This window comes from Dermacentor silvarum, chromosome 1 (assembly GCF_013339745.2).
Source record: "Dermacentor silvarum isolate Dsil-2018 chromosome 1, BIME_Dsil_1.4, whole genome shotgun sequence".
Taxonomy (NCBI): domain Eukaryota; kingdom Metazoa; phylum Arthropoda; class Arachnida; order Ixodida; family Ixodidae; genus Dermacentor; species Dermacentor silvarum.
The window spans coordinates 25,249,655-25,267,114 of NC_051154.1; the positions used below are offsets into that span (position 1 = coordinate 25,249,655).

General features: G+C 46.8%; 1 protein-coding gene across 2 annotated transcripts in view; it reads left to right on the plus strand.

The window, feature by feature from the left end:
- LOC119458206 (neuropeptide Y receptor type 5) overlaps nt 1-17,460 on the plus strand; it is a 299,626-nt gene that overhangs the window by 202,965 nt on the left and 79,201 nt on the right. The window contains exon 5 of one of the 2 annotated variants that reach the window (XM_049665604.1): nt 9,142-9,179. The exons of the other annotated variant lie outside the window; for it this stretch is intronic. The gene's annotated coding sequence lies outside the window, so the exon portion shown is untranslated. The remainder of the gene's footprint in view (nt 1-9,141; nt 9,180-17,460) is intronic. 2 annotated transcript variants of the gene reach the window in all.

The following is a 17,460-nucleotide window of genomic DNA, read 5'->3' on the forward strand; positions in this document are numbered from 1 at the left end:
ATACTAAAGAAAGAAACAAAAGTTAAAGCCATCCTCCACGCCGGTTATCTGAGGACGGACACGTGAAAATGCCATTTTGTATGCTTTTCTCACTCCGGTGTAATGATCTTGGAATGATCCCGTAAGGACTGCAAATGTGTTTTTCTTTCAGATTTTTTTTTTTTTCATAACTTCGAAGTGGCTGTCGAGTCTAGGCTGCAGTGGAGAATGGTTCTCCAAATGTCGACGTTTGATTCTTGGTTTTTTTTTTAAGTAAAGCTTTCTTTGATTGCCATCTCGGTGTTTAGCATGGCTCGTTGGTCACTCGTCTGGTTACTCGCCTGATAGGCATGCGAACCGGGCTCCATGCAAGCCAGCCTGACCGACAGCGCAGTGCCATTGAGCGCACCTCTGTATTGTGTAAGATAACAATACGTATATCGCGACAAAAAAAAAACCTTTACACGTAATTTCGGCTTATAGCATACAGATCTCTTAATGGAAGCGCGCATCATGTCCAACAACGAATTCTTTAAAGCGACGCTTTCTTTCCCTACCATCCGATGGTTTCGCCTGGGTTGGTTTGTCGCTCTCTCTCTTTCTCTCTCTCGGTAGGTCGCTGGTCGAGTTTTAGCCACGTAGATTCCTTCTCACTCTCAAAAAGATTAAAAAAAAGGAAGCGCGTCCGGCGCGGAATTCGAACCTCGGCCCGCCCCATGTTATAACCAATAGGCCACAATCGCTTTTTTTTTTTTTTTTTTTTTTACAACGCCTCTCTCTCAGGACAACTTGAAACCGACTGGACTGGAGACCGTTCTCCAAGTCAAAAATACTCGGGCCATAGCTACACCCGTCACCGGCACAAAAAGCGATTCGGGCACTAGTACACTACTTGAAGTGCACCGGTTTAAGAGGTCGCTTATAGTGTCCCTGTACATCGTCCCAAGTGTACTCAGTACTCACTCTCTCCCTCTTTTCCTCTTTCTATTCCCCTTTCCCTTACCCCCAGTGTAGGGTAGCAAACCAGACGCTCGTCTGGTTGACCTCCCAGCCTTTCCTCTCCTTGCTCTCTCTCTCTCTCTCTCTCGCGGCATTTATTACGAATATAAAGCGTATATGCGCAAGGCCACAATCGCTTTTTTTTTGTGTGTGTCGCGGGGAAAACAACTGGAAATATATTACACAGTGAACCACAATCGCACGTATACTTCTCTCGTGCCAACACTAACAAGCTCATTCAGATTACGTGTCGACGGTGATTATGATTTCCATACGGTGGCATACACCCACAACGGGGGATCGGCCAAGAAGAGGCCGATACGTTTAAAATAAAGAAGAAGAAATGAAGAAGTGCAAGCCAGTATACAAGATTTCTCACATGGCGAAGCACGAGATTGAGCACAGGCGCGCGCCAGTTTCCTTTACGTCTAAGACGCAGGAATGAAATGGGCAAAGTGATGGCATTTCATTTACTGCTTCACGAAATCTTCGCTCCACGCAGATTCCAATATGGGCGTTGGATCTTCATATATTTATATTTATTTTATATACTCGTGTTTGTGCTACCCCATGCTTGGCTGGCGACTGACTGGGTATGTGCTCATTCATGGCCATATCTCCAGAATAGTATGCGTTATACTGTAACACATGGGTTATAGAATGCTTATATGCATTTAGACACGTGTCGTTCACAAGCATCTTACGTCGCCTTGGTCCTCGTGACATATGTGCGTTGTACGTGCATAGAAATACACATTGCATGAGAATAGAGTTGTAACATTTGCGGTCAATAAACATAAACATTTCATGAAATCCCACGTTGCTTATGATGAAATTAAACGCAATTGCATACATCGCATTTAGTTGTTTAGCAGTTATTTAACCACATCACTAAAGCGCCGCTTCACATAGCTTCCAACACGTGCATTTGATCTCCACACTTTTTTTTCCCCTTTTTAGTTAGCTTGTAGTTACAAATTCGGCCACAGAGCACTATGCGCTAAAGCTCCCCACCCAGTACTACAGGAGAAAAGAAAGACGTCAGTTCTCGTAATCATGTTCGAGAGAATAAAAATCGAAATACCACTGTGGTTATATCTGCGTTCATACGGAACTTGCCCATCCGCCCGCTATTTGCGTTTCCCGGCGACAACACCTGCGTGTTGTTTACGCGGCAATTTATCTCGCTCGCACTGTGCGCAAAATCGTCGCCATTAAATAAATGGCGCAGAGGTCCGCGCATTCAGGACCGGGACAAAGGAAAGAAAAACACGACCGCATGCATTTAAATATTAAGCAGTCGACGCCGGTAACGAACTGGACTTTTTGTTTCCCCCGTCACGTATTGGTCTCTCCTGCTTTGCTCCACTGCGCTGACTGACAAAAGAGAACAACGAAGACAATGGGGCGAGCCGAATAACACCAGCGAAACGAAACACATAGGAAAGTATCCCGAACGAGTGGCTCGTTTTGTCGCAACCCAAAGCAAGGCGACAGCGGCGGTCGAGGTGGAGACCGAATTAAATGAGCTCATCCTATTTCACCCTGGAAACCAATTAAAGTTCCAGCCAGCGATCACGTTGTACGGTCAGTGATGGCGCTGCACTTTCCACTTCTGGGAACAATGGGGTACTCCCTCCACGATTATATGCGTAATGTCCGCGTCTCCATGGGATTTGGCACGCACGTTTGCTTAGAACGTCATTAACTGGTAGCGAAACTGCGTCCAGGCGAGTTTATTGTGCTTATTAATTGAGTTGTGTTCTGGTATGTTCTGTTAAATAGGCAGCTGTGGGGGGATTGAGTTAGAAAATATCTTTCCTACTCCATTTCTCTCTAAAAAATGCTAATAAATATATAAATCAAAATAAATAAATGGCAATAAAACTAAGGTTGCTGCGATGGAGTGTTTAATCGACATCTACGATACTAACTGCTACACAAATGCGGGATGCACTGTGCATACAGTCTTTAACCTTTATTGAAGAATCCTCGACCAGCGTACTAGGATGGATGGAAGTTCCTAATAACACAGATACATTCGAGCTGAATCGACAATACAGAACATAAAAGACACCACTGCGTACATAGCTATACAGTTCCACTATACATACTCGTATTCGCCGGCAGAATTATTTTGCGTTTCAGTACAGAGCTTTCGCTCGCCCTCTTTTTTCTCCGTTCATCGCAAGCACATATCTAATATTGTATCTATGCTAAAAGATCTTTTAGGAAGCTGGTCACCTTTTGCTGTAAGAAGTCGCTGAGAACGGTCCAAGTATTTTCTATATAATAAAGGGGCGCTTGCCGAGTCTTCCTAGCTTTTTTGCTAATGTTCTATCAGCGGGGTCCTTGGTCACTCAAGAAGGACGTGCTAGACGTTCTTCATTTCATGGCCAAGCAGCAGTCAGGAGAAGTAGATCAGCATATACTGCGCAGAAGGTATTTGCATATGTCACATTCAGTCCAAGTCGATTGACGTGTCGCTCTCTCTGTGTACGTGTCTCTAGACCTCTATACGCCGCGAGAGGTCGGCTGCTATGTTGAATTGCCCGTGTCGGTCAATTTGACAGCTTCGCCCTATCACCGTCGAACCACTTTTTTTCAAAGAACAGCGGGAAGATACTTGTCTCAAAATGGCGGATATCCAACCTAGAGAGCGGGATCGTACGCTGAGTTTGTTCGTTTAGGACCATTTTTGGCGACTCCCCGTTATCCGACGTGACGGGAACGTCAAGTGGTCCCTGTCTCCGATATGAAATAAGGCCACAGAGGCGCGTCACTGGTCGCACATACCGAGTTGGTCGAGGCAAGCGTAGAGGGCCTCAGCTGTGGGGAGCTTACCTCGCCTCCTCTCATCATGGTCTCGCAACATTTCATTTGCTTTTGAAACTGAACCACTTCGATTTTTTTGTGGTAGAATGCACCCTGCACGGTGCTTTAGGACTTCCAGTGTACAACGAAAACTTCCTGAACGGCCAAAGGTGTCACCATCTGTCCATGCCACGGTGCAACCAGCTGATGGACGACGTGTTGGAGGACCGCGCTAGCCGCGAAAGCGTGAGAACCCGCTGAGGCCGTCGCCCAGGAGTAATTTTTGGCTGTTAATACTGGTATAAGTAGTTGTTGTACCTTTGCATTTTAATTTAAGCCTGGGAACTGACATTTCACCGAGCCTGTGGAAGCAAAATTTAGGCAGTCCTTGAGTTCACACTGCTACCGCCCTTCATGAAATGAACTTAAATGCGGGCCATAGCAAGGCATCGCCCAATCAGTTCTGTCCAGCTTTTGATTACTTTAATTGCTGGTAAATTTAATGTGACGAACATGAAGACGCTACGAGTCTTTCATTAGACGACACAAGCGACCTTTTCCTTCGTTTCCCATCGCACAAATTTTGTTTTCATTTCTGTCCCTCTATTTCGCCCTTTCTCAGGGCTCTAATACCTCTACTGCTAACTTAATGCCCCTACCCGCAAGGCCTTTGAGGTCAATAATAATTAAAAAAAACATAAATCTTGTTCGAAAGAAGTGGTGCTTGTCTGATATCATGGAGTTTATATGGAGTATGTTTTCGTTTTTTACAGCACTGTACTGAAGAACGTGAAACGTCATAACATTTAACTAAATAATATCTTTAGCGCTTATTGCTAGAGATATTCTGTACCCCCCCCCCCCTACACACACGCACACACACCGTTTGCGCGTTGATTCATTTCATCTCAGCTGGACAGATATTTTTTTTCGCGAACTCCGAGCCATTTTAAAGAGCTAATCAATGCGAAGTCTTAACGTGTTTTACAGCCTTGATGTCTGGAAGTGCCGGCGATAGCTGGCGCAATATCAAACGCAGTAAGTCTTGCACTATTCCATCTGATATCAGTTGGAGTACACATTTGTAGAGTTGCGCGAGCACTCTGCAAAATCTTCTTCGATGTCTTCTAGTCCATTAGGTTTTCTTTTGTGGCGGCGGCGCTCCTCGGTGGTGGAGAAGAGATACAGCTTCTTCCCACTCTTTCCTATGCTGCCTTTCGCGTCTTCGTTTACATTTTTTCAGCTCGGTATTGGTTCATAGATCAGCTGCAGAGCGTCAGCCAATTACAGTTCTCCAGGTGCATTTTTTTTTCTGTAGCCTCGGAAGAAACGCGACATTATGCCCAGTAAATCTTGCACAGTTTCGCGAGGTATCAATTGGAGTAAACATTATCGCAAATACACGTGAAGCAACCTCCTGTAGAGTAGAAGAAGACAACTTCATTCACTGTGTAGGTGGCACTCCTGTGTGGTGAAGCGGAGAGAGACGACTCATTTCTCTCTCGTTTTTCCTATTCTGTATTTCGCGTCTTATCGCTGACTTAAGTGAACTTCTTTCCCGTTGGTACCGGTTTGTATACGTAAGCTGCAGAGCGTGGCGTCCCCCAACTTCATAGCAGCTAGCGGCGTGACCGCGCTCTTCAAGTGTAGCTTCGATGGGTGTGACTGAGAGGCTATAACAGACAACTAATCAATAAAGGGAACAAGTCTGCTTGAAACTGTTTGCTCACACGTGCAAGCTAGATTGTACTGCCGAAGAAACTGCGGGCTCAGCATTGCAGTCCAACATTGCTGTCTTCCATAAACTGTGTAGTCAAATCAGGAAATATATATAAAATGGCACATAATCTTTATGTAATCAAATATCGAACGGTATCCCCGTGCGAGTGAACGTTTTTCTTCAAAGTCCTGTCATGCCTACGCCTGTTTTCTTCATCCGGTACTGGTAATACACGCCGTGCTTTTCGGTTCCTTCTAAAGCTATTGAAGTGGGATGTATTGCCTTCTTCCTGTGTAGTGCTAGCATACAACGTTACATTCACTGTAATAAATATTATGTATGAAAAGAAAAACACATAGAAGAAAGAAGGAAGAATTAGCTGAGATGTAAAACCTCTGACTACTACTCTGTGGGGCCGAAGTTCGAATCTACCCTGGGTACCTTGAATCCACCCTGCAGCTCCTTAAGTGCACCCTTGTTACCGTGAGTCCACCATCGCTAGCCACTTTCTTTTTTATAAACTTCTCGCAAAGTACTTTGCTATTGCTGGAACACCGTCTGAGCCGTTTGAGCACCACGCTAGACTTTGTTCAGCCTATCACTGCCAGTTCATCGCCTTTCGGTAGAAACTGCAAATTTGCTTCGATCTTCCTTTTTTCTCAGTAGGTGCTTAATATTGATTACTTTGGGATAACGGCCTATTTTCCCAAAATTTCTTCACTTATTAGAAAGCAAGCATCTGAAATAGGTCATTTTTCGCGTCGATGACTTCATCCTTCAACCAACGTGAAATGTTTCATCGTTTATAAACGGAAGTAGTATCTGCGATGTGTCTGTAGAGCGACAACAACCGGCTAGAAACATCGCCGCACACGCTTCCAAAATAAAATAATAATGATGATGAGGCAGGAAAGGCGCTGAGGCAGTGTACGAGCCTGCTTTCAGCATTGCCACAGCGAGGGCGAAGTCCACCCAATGTAGCCCAATGTAGGACCACGGGACGCTATTTACGGGCGATAAAAGCACACGCCATGCAAGTGACTGAAAATTTACTTTTCTGAGCGGCCGGAGTGATGGCGTGCTTCTAGCGGCAGAACCAACATGCAACAAGTAGCTCGTTCAGAGGCGCATTTGACGGTCGGTTGACGCTGGTGCCAGCCAAGAATACACTCGCCCGTCAACTGCGGGCGAGACGTGCCCCAGCTGCTGCCAGAAAACAAAGCAAAGTCGAACAAAAAAGGCTCACTTCTTTAGGCTGTGAACTACATTTCCTTACAACACGGGCGATGTCCGGAAATGGGTCATTCTCTATTGCGTCTACGCGTCCATTCTTTCTATTGAACGTATAGCGTGTTTCGGGGCTTCGAGTGTCGTCGCTGAGATTGAATTTCATTCCTCGCACAAGTCGGTCAACTTGAATTATTTGTTTATTGGAGTTGGCTCTTCGGCATTCGAGCGTTTCAAGATGCTCATTGCGAAAATTCTAGCAGGTATGTGTTATATTCTATGGTGCTACGGCGCCAAAACCATGATACGATTATGAGGCACGCCGCAGTGGGGGACTCCGGATTATATGTTTACCACCTGGGGTTCCCGAGCTTGCACCCAATGTGCGGTACACGGGCGTTTTTGCATTTTCAAACATGCAACCCATCGAAACGCGGCCGCCGCGGCCGGAATTTGATCCCGCGCCCTCGGGCTAAGCAGCGCGCAACGCCAAAACCACTACGCCCCCACGGCGGGTGAGAATTCTAATACAGAGTACATAGCAACGGGAAGCCATGCGGGAACTCAGAAAGCAGCATGCCGTCCTTCGTGGCCTGTTTCCTGCCGCTTTGAGGTAGTGGAGCCTTTCATATTTCCGCCTCTCTCAGACGATTTCTTATTCTTTTTTTTTATTTTTTGCCGTGGGTATACTATGGAGATTGTAAAATTGTTGATACTTTTGTCGCTGTGCAGCTAGAAGTGTAACAAAAAGAAAGAAGAAAAAAACAAGAAAAAAAAAGACGTTCTGCTTGCGAGAGATTCAGATTGAACAACCACCCAAATTCCAACTGTTTTGGTGCTCTTTCTCTCGGTCGCTCTCTTTCTTCTGCGCATGTCACTCTGGCACGTGCACTCTTATGCGTTATTCAGTTTCATTGTTGCGTTAAATTGCCAAAGACATTCATCCATCTTGATGGGTATTGCACCCATCTATATGCAAACAGTTGCTTTGATTGCACTATATAACGGAACTACTGTAGAGAGATAAATCAGTTGTGAATGTCGCGACGATAAAGTGGACACGAATGGCAAAGTGCTTAATGGTCGCGTCAGGTTGAGAAATGGTCAACGAGAATGCGGGACGATTGCTGCAGGTTTGATATTTATTGCATCTGCTGCACACAGCAGCTAAAGCGGTCGGAGCGATGCGAAACGAAAAGCAGCGGCCAAATCTGTCTGACGGGAAGCGTCTCGGGTGTCTCCGCTGTTGCGAATTGCCTCAGGCCGTCAACAATGCCCTTGCGCCGACAGTGGCTTTCACGAGGCGGCCATTCCTTGGTGATTAGACTTTTAAATGGGAATGCATTCATTGGGTAGGGAGCCTGGATTTTGTGTCCTTATTCCATAAACTTCGCGTCTGTCACATTTGCTGAATCGTAAGCAAAAGTAAATTTTACAAAGATTCGTTCAGAAGCGTGGTCGCAGTAATGCACTGGCTTGATTCTCATTCAATTCACTTCGCCCTTCATCACGGTCCCTAGCTGCGTCGCGCACGCGTTTTCGTGTAGTGTGCTGGTTTGGTTCATGATAATAATGGACTGCATTCGATCAAAAGGAATTGTCGCATTATCGTCGCTAGCTTGTGCACTGTATGGCCACCCGTACCGGACTTGTCAACCATGGAGTCGCCTCACCAGTGCTTAGGGTTCTGTTTTGCGAGCGAAATAAAAAATACATGCCTGACCGGATAGCCTCCAAGGTGACGCGCGCATCGCGAAGACAAAATTACGTAAGAGAGCATTATTAAGGCAAACCTGTAATAGTAAATTACGTTTCTGTGATAGCGTGATAGCGAAACGCCACTCCTACATGAGAGGAGGCGAGAGCGGGGGAGGGGGGGGGGGGGCATGAAAGACGAAAAAACGACAGAAAGGGGGCGACACCATCCTAAAGTTTGTAAACCAGCTCACCGTGACGTCATGGATTCTGACAGCATCATATCGGGTCTAGCTGATTGTTTGTCCCTAAAGAAGGACTCTATTGCATATTGAAGTGAATTCTGCGACGTCACGCTGATGCATGGGCGCTGAGGTTTAGGACGATATTCAAACGGAAGATTAGGCTTCATTTTCCCCTGTAAGAATCAACGTTTTATCGTGAAGTGCATTACAAAAATTCAAACAATACTTTACCATTAAAAGTGCTGTAGTGTTGCTGTGCCGTGCCCCCCTTTGAAAAGCGTATGCGCGGATAATTTGCGGTCGGTCGGTCGGTTGGTTGGATAACGGCTCTAATTAACGGCGGCATGTGTTAAAGTTGATGCCGATGACGAAACGCAAAGGAAAATAATTGCAAAATGTTGGCCCTGCATTTTATTTTACACAATGCTCATTATCTTTTTCTTTTATTTCTTGCCTCCACAGCGTCACGCTGCTGAAGCTTGCCTGTACGACGACAATCGGTAAGTGATCACGCACCGGCTTTACCTTCCTCACTCCACTACCCTCACATTTTTATTTTATTGGCTTGTATTCCTCTCGATGAAGATGACTATCAAATGCATATATATATATATATATATATATATATATATATATATATATATATTGTTGTGCTTGGCAATATGTAAATAGTTATCGGGTAGCAGTATCAGCCATCGGATGCTTCAACCATGCCCGTACTGAAAACTTGCCTTGCTGTTTTCCCATTGCGACTTAAAACCGTATTTGCTATCTGGTATCTCGTAGCAATCGACACTATGACCGATATTCACGTTAATTAAATAGAGTAGTTAACCTCACTGGGTTACACATATCGCTCCTGTGCATCTGAGTAAGCTTGTGACAATAGCAAACATCTAGACAACCACTTGCACACATGGCAAATCCAAGAACGGTATCAAGCGAGCCATCCATGCGCGATATTTTTCTAGCGAAGTATGCAGACCTCGGAGCTGTTAAGAGCAACGCACGACTAGGCGATAAACGACGCCTGCCAGGTCAGTATCGTGATAAACACCAGCCGTTATCGGCCTGATTACATGCATGTGCACCGCAAACCGAGTGGCTGTAGTGGGCAGTGTGCTTGTTAATCGTGTTTGTGATAATATAAAGAAGTTGCGCTCGTTGACCTAGTCGTAACAGCGGCCAACGAACGGGATGTAGAGAAGTTGCGCTCACTAATAAACGAAGCCTATTGTTCATGTTCCCGCCGCTTAGTGCCTCATGAACGGTGAGCGCATCATTACCTCGTGACTGTGTGCAGCCTATAGCGTGTTGTCGGTTGTTATGTGCGGGTAGACTAATACGGGTAGACTATTATACGGAAACGTTTCAGTGCCACCGTTTTGAGCTGTAAATGCTGCTGTTCTTTATTGACCAAATGCACGTCACTGCATAGTCGCTTCCTATGTATAAGATGTGTGGTTGTACGGATGTATTCTGAGAAATTTTTCCGAAAATCTGAGAAATTTCTTAGAAGTTCTGAGAAATTTAGCCCAAGATGGTGGTTCCACGAATATAAAACAAAATCGACTATATTGTGCATGCAAACACGAGGCACTCGCCGACCGCATAACGGGCATCTCGGTCTCTCCCTCTCTTGTCTTACTTAGCAATGAGTGTGGCCGCATCTCCAGAAAACTAGGGTTGTTGACTGCAAGCGTGGAAAGCTGCGGACGTTACACGGGATAGACCAAAACATGCGCCGTTCACGGTATCGACTCAGATCAACCGATCTGTTGAAACAACCGTTTATGTGTAGACTACAGCTTGGCACAGCCTGTGCTAATGGTGCGCGCTCGGGTGGTCGCTTTCGAGCTCTCTGGCGTTATCTTCGACTGGTGTAAAATGTACTGAAGGATCTGAAGTTAAGAAATGACCAAACTGATGACTGCAACTGATGGATCATTAATAAAACATTTCGTAAGTCACTGTTGCAGTATCTACATGAAATGGGCCTTCATGCTTACATATAACTTTATTCCCGCATTATGTCGCGTGGCAATCCATTCCCCTCCCCTTTTAAGAATACAGAAAAAATACAGTGGTCGGAACACATTGACCTGGTTCATTCCGAGCGGCACGCTTCAACTCAAAGTACTCAAACGCGCTCTCACCTTCGTGGTGGGAAGCTGAGAGCGCGACCGAGATCGGAGTTCCGGTCACGAGGCTCGGTTCGGATGGAGTTTTGCGTGCGCGTGCCTTGTGCGTCCATCATGTTTGTTTATAACAGCAGCAGCGCTGACGCGTTTCCGCTTCCGGACCCTGATTGATCTGTCGAGAGGCCGACCATTCGGCTCGGAGAGGCTTATGCTGGCTCCTCACTTCAGCGGGCTCCGCATCGTTGCAATCCTGGTTTATACAGCACGGTAGCAACCAGTCGAATGTGTGCTATAAGTGTTTCTCTGCTTGGTAGGCTCATAGCCCGTCGTTTATTTATTCTTTTGTGAGTTCATGCTGTTGAACTCATAGAACACCTTCTTTTAAACTGCAGAAGAACGTTTCACCATAAGAAGCTGCCTACAAAGATGCATACCCTGTATAGGATGTTAATAACATGAGGAAATCTTTGGTGAATAGTCACCAGGAAAGTTGCCACATGGGGCTGCTCGAATTTTAGCAGTGCTTGATGAGAATGCAGGAATCTTTAAAAGTTAGTGAATCTGATTTTTACAATTCTTTCTGTGCCCGCGAGCCACCTACACAGCTAAACCAATCTAAAAATACCGTGTCGCTCGCTTTATCGTCTCCGAATGCTTGAGACAAACGTGTGCTAGCGTCACCGAGGTAGCAGAGTCGACACGCAAGGTCGAACCATGGCCACATCCGTCACTGGCGCAAAAAGTGATTCGGGCACTATAGAGCAGTACTTGCAGTGCACCAGCCTGCGACACCGTTCAAAGTCCTACTGTGCCTCCTCCTGCGTGCGCTCGGTGCTTCCTCCCTCTTCTTTCTATGCTCCCGTTTCACTTACACCCAGTGTAGGGTATCAAACCGGAAGCTGGTCTGGTTGACCTCGCTGCTTTTCCTCTCCTTGTTCTCTCTCTCTTTCTCTCATTTCGCGTCTCGCCCTTCTTCGTGCTTTCCCCGGCAATTCAAGAGACACATACTTGTGAGTACCAACAAGGACGTACTTTCGCATTAATCACGCACAGTCACTCCGTCGTAAGCGGCCGCATACTAGCTATGAATTTTTTCGCTCGTCGTGCAGTATCACCATGAAACGCCCTGTCCGATGCCAGAGTTTCATGCTCTGATCGCAAAGCATTTGTAGCGTAAGTAATTATTAACATTAATTTTTAAAAATTCGTCGGCCCTTCCCCTACTAGGAATAGGGGGGCACGCGAAGCTTGTCGTACCCTCAAAATTGGGTGTCGCGTTCCCTGACCTCGGGGTTCGCTGCCCTTCGTTGACGCTGGGCTTCGGTAAGACGAGCTTTTAGCGTGGGATCTGCTGCCTGCCGCTGTAACCGAGCCTGGGTTTGGGCTGCCTTGAACGCAGGATCCGCACGGCGAGCGCGTGCCTGCTCCCCACGACGTTGACGGCGTTTCTCGTCGAAAGCGGCCCATTCCGCCGCCGACCAATCAACGCGAGGTCTTCCCATCCACTGAAAAGGAGACCCGACGCAACACGCGCGAGGCTCTTTCCTTCCCTTGCCCTTCCCCCGGCGCGCCCCCGCTCCTGATTGGGTGCTCGCCGTCACGTGTTACGGGCGCGCGCCTCACGTGTTTTAAGAGCGGTCTATTCTTCGTCTTTCCCGCCGTTTTCCTTGTGCGAGACGGTTTTTTTTTTTTTCTTTTTTTTTTTTTTTTTTTTTTTTTGCGGTCACACCTACAACGGCGGACGGTACCGACACTTGTGAGGCAATGCAAGCTTCGCTTGAAAAAGACGGGACAGAACGCAATAAACGCTAGAGACTAGAAAGAGATAACATGATCACTGAATAACAAATGCCTTTGCTTACTGCGTAGAGCAAAGAATGAGTTCCCTAACTACACGTGATTTCCAACATGACGTCAGGTGATCAAAGCATGTCAATAGCAAGAAAGAAAGAAACAAAGGAAGTAAGAATTAGAGAAGGTAGGCATAGGTATATACCCTTGTTACCGCATCACTGGTATAGTCTAATTGCTCAGACAATTACACGTTCTAAGCATGACCGAGATACGCAATTTCTTTTTTGGTAGACGGCATGCTGACTAAACTGCTGCTTTCGAAATCAGTTGTGTGCTTCAAGCAGCAAACGCGCTTAAGCGTCCATAAAGCGCTTAAGCACAGTACGTTTTAGATAGTCCGGTGTGCACCCACAATTTTTGCAATGAGGTGATCAGGGTACCTCCGCTCTTGTTTCGCACGTTGTACACGTGCTTAATCAGCCATATGTTGAGGCATCTCCCGGTCTCTCGTGCGTAAAAGCGACCTCACGACAAAGACACGTTGTAGACCACTCCTACGGAGCACTTCCCCAACGGCCTGACGTGGGCGTCACAAATTGCCCTGCTGGAGGAGTTTCGATTCTATTGCGCAAACGTCCAAACCTGTGCGAAAACTACTTCAACGCCCACTTTTTCGTCCTAGTCTCCGAGAGGACACGATTGTTGCGCGGTTTGCCACGCCTGCAAAGATGAGCCTACTATAGCGCAACGTCGCACCCTTTTGCAGTTACATTAAATAAAAATTCATCGAATATAATATTCCATTGGACTACGCACAATAAATATCGTCTGTAAAACGTTTTCTTGCTTGCTTCCATGGTTTATTGTATTAGTAAGTATCAGGTAAACCAGTATCGGGTATCTTCATTATTTAGTTATGTCTATTTTGTACTACTTGCCGTTCTTTGAACATTTGAACGTTATCTTGGTTGTCATTTTTATATTTCCTTGGTCTTCTTATTTCAAATATGGTGCAACTACCTATCTGTTTTGTAAGAAATGCGCCTTGAAGGTACGACATCACTACGTTACTCCTTCAAGAGGCGGATGCGCACCGACAATGCGGTATTGCAGATGAATCGGTTGCAGGCACTCACTGACCTGTCTTTCCTAAACTTGTGCCGGAAAGAAAAAGAAGCAAAAAAAGGGTGTGGTGGACCATACGAAATACGACTCCCGAGCCGCATGCTTTTACCCGAAGTGCCACGTGAATATTGTATGACGGTACCTGTAATGCAAGCGTTATTGCATTTATGCGCCCTTTTTCTGCGAACGACCTCCACCAGCCAATCTTCTTTTACTTTCTTTAAAATACCGGCAATTTCTTGCTCAACCCTGAGTTGGGCAGAACTCCTATGCAAAAATAAAAACAAGGAAAAGTTGAACTTGTGACCAACACTGGAGCCAATTTTGGCGCGTTCCCTGTCGCCAGGAGTAGGACTCGCGTCACCTTGCGTTGGACGTTCAGTTTTCCGTGCATCAGACCACCAGAGCACACTCCTGGGACTCAACTTCTATCTCTCTCTCTCTCTCTCTATCTTTTTTTTCTTTTAATCCTAAGTCGGTGATCCATCCTTGATCTAAACCACGCGCACATTTTATGTCCGGGTTCAGGAGTCCTCACTGTGTTCCGGGAAACGGACTCTAGCCAGTTTACTGCCACGTTGGCGAAGCAAAAAGCTGTCGTGCGCACAGCCACAGAGACAAATAATGAAATGGCCAAAGAAAAGAAAAACGGTTTAGCAGAGTAAAATTGCGCGGAAAGTAAGCAGCCGAACGAAACGACAAGCCCTGCGCTTGACCCTGCCCGTGCGTGCAGCGAAGAGAGGAAAGCGAATCACACAGAATGCCGAAATCTGAGAACTGCCTCGCAGACAGACGGAACGCGGAGAAGTGTAAAACCAAAAAGCATAGCAGCCGTTCTAACGAGAAAGATCGCAGCTGATGCGACGCCAGCCGGTCTTCTTTGGGGGGTTTCCGGGTACGAGGAAAAGCTTTCTGTGCATTAGCGTCGAGCGCTGCATGGCGCGCCTGTGAGAACAGAGCGGCGTCGCCGTTTTCAGTGCGCAGTGTCGGAGAGCGACGGTGGACAGGCTCCACTGGCGGCAAGCATGAGAGCCGCGCGCATATGCGCATACCTCGTCTCTAGATGGTGAAAGGCCGTCCCCTCTTCAGTCCGGCGCACGGAATCTTGGGCGGTGGCGCGGTTAGCCAGTGCGTATGTCGAAGGATTGCCACGGCTCCCCGGAGGAAAAATGCCGTCCGTGTCAGCTTTTCCAGCACTATCCGTACACCACTGCTGCTGCTGCTGCTGCTGATGCTCGTTCATTCGAGCGCGCATACGCGGAATTTCGTTTTCTCCAATGCATTTATTTCTGCGCACTCAATCCTATAGTGCTGCACTGATCCGAGTGCGTATGTATACGTATACGTACATATGTATACGCGAGCAAACAGAGCAGAGCTCTCAGTGGTGCGTCCTGTCTGCGCTTTCTTTTTTTGCGTGTGTGTGGGTAGAAGTAGTAGTAGTTGAAGAATGGCTTTTGTGCCAATGGTAACGGCATCTATACTTTCGCGTGCTTTTGTCGCAATCAACGCGTGTTTGTTCTCGTGCACGTACACGACGCTCTGCGACTCGTGGGAGCCATTTCCTCATCCCCGCCTCGATGGGCAATCTCGACAGGATGCACAGCGACGGCAGTCGCGACAAATCTAGGTCAACTCGCAGGAGAATAAGCCGCTCTCACCTTCGAGACAGTGTCGAGGATGCGTCTGATTGTGAGCGAAAGTATTTTCGCTAAGGCGGGCGAGCCACACGAACGAGTTGGCTGAATCGCTCCCTTATTTGAATACTGCGTCGCCGTTATCTGCATGCTCGTCGGCCTTATTTGAATACAGCGCGGTGTAGAGAAAGACTGTCAGAACGGCTTCTCGAAAGATCGCCAACATCCCATTCCGCCTTTCCCGTCCTGGTGGCGCCAGGCGTGCCGCAATAGTGGAGCACATTAAGATTACAAATGCGCCGCGCACGTCAGAGACGAATGGAGCGCGTCAAAGCCGCTCTAGATTTCGACGCGCGCAAGAGTGAACGGAGTGGGGGGGAGCATTCGGTCCCGTAACAGATTTAGGCGCGGGACCAAGCTGTTAGCTCCGCGCACCGGGGCCACCGTGGGGTTCCTGCATCTCATAACGAAGAAAAAGTTAACAAAGCGGGTTCCTGCGGCAGCGTGACGTCAGTGACGGCGCGCCAAGTTCGCACCAGTGTCTGCCTCACTCCGTGGTTCTCACGTCCCACGCAATTTCCTGATGTCTGCCGTTGTTCGCCGCCTTCGCACCCAGCGGGCTAGCGGGGAGTTGCCGAGCGGCGCCAGTCTCATTGCTTCGCGTAGTTGCCACGCGTCGTGAAAGTCTGGTGCATTTCGCCTTCTTCTGCACATCTGTACTTACGCTTTGTCGTAAGAACTTATTCTTTTTTTTTTCCCTTATGACCATACTGACGTCATTCGTCTCGCCCCTTTTTCTCGACGAGCTAAGACAGAAGCAGTGGCGTAACGAGCTGTTCCTGGGCTTGTGCTGCCATCCTCTTTTCCCGTCGTGTACCATTGTCTTTCCATGCTCGAAATTCCCTTGTTCTTAATTTTTTCCTGCGGTGTTCGTTTGGTCTTGGTTTCACGAAGTATAAATAAAGAAAACATTTTCGAAATATATTTCGAAGTATAAATGTGAGAGCATGCAACGATATGATTGCATTATGAACGCAGGTATCTTAATATCTCTTTTCTCCCTAATCACTTCAACCGGTTCGAGCTTAAGTGTTGGTGCGGTATGAGGAAAACAACTCGCAGTTTCACTTGTCCCGCAGGTCTTGAGTTCTTTGCTGGCGATTGCCATGATATTCGTAGCTGGTGCTATCCTCAAAGTGTATACGGCTGCCGTCCTTTTCCGCTGCTTCTTTGGCGTCTTTTTTTTTTTTTTTTTTTTTTGGGGGGGGGGGGTATTCTTATTCTTTGGCCCAACGTCACAGTTCTTTCGCGCTGATATGGTGCTTCTCCGTCATGAGTTATAATGTGTCGCAATCTATCCAAGAAGGACTATATAATTCCTCCAAAGCTATGATGGCACTGATTAGTTCGTGGTTCAGTCGGCTGGTGGCCGGGGAGGCCGGGGTTCTACTTCCGGATCGATCAGCATGTAAAATTTGCTCTCAGCTGTTACACGATAGCGAGTGATGAATGATCTCTGGCGAGACGGCGATATCGACAATTTTGTTCTAAATTAGCTGTAGACCATGCCCGACTCCGCATAGTCCACATGTTTGACAGAAAACTGCTTGATGCAGAATATATGCATATCATGCCTTAAAAGAATCGATATAAGCAGCGCATGATAAAATGGCGCATTTTACAACTTGTATTCAGAGTCCATGCATAACACGTGAATGATATTTATTGTGAGCCACAGCACAGGGCGAGTTGCAATGAGCAACGAAATATGCCCGTTTTGATGGTAATATCCTCTGCTGCAGCGAATAATAAAAGTGGAAGAAACTACCGAGACCCCAGTGAACCTGATTCACTTTGTCCTTTGACAAAAGTTTGTCCTATTTGTGGAGTTAACTATTTCTGAACCGGTGCTAGTCGGAGGACTGCTATCAAATTTACATGTCTTAAACAGCAGCTGAAACCATTTCCGCAACCATCGCCGCTTGAATTCAAGGTTTTTAGGTAAAGACTGTAATTTTGGGCATAATTAAGCTTGTAATCAGCACGTACGCATCTCTAACTTAATCTACCTAACAATCCCGCTC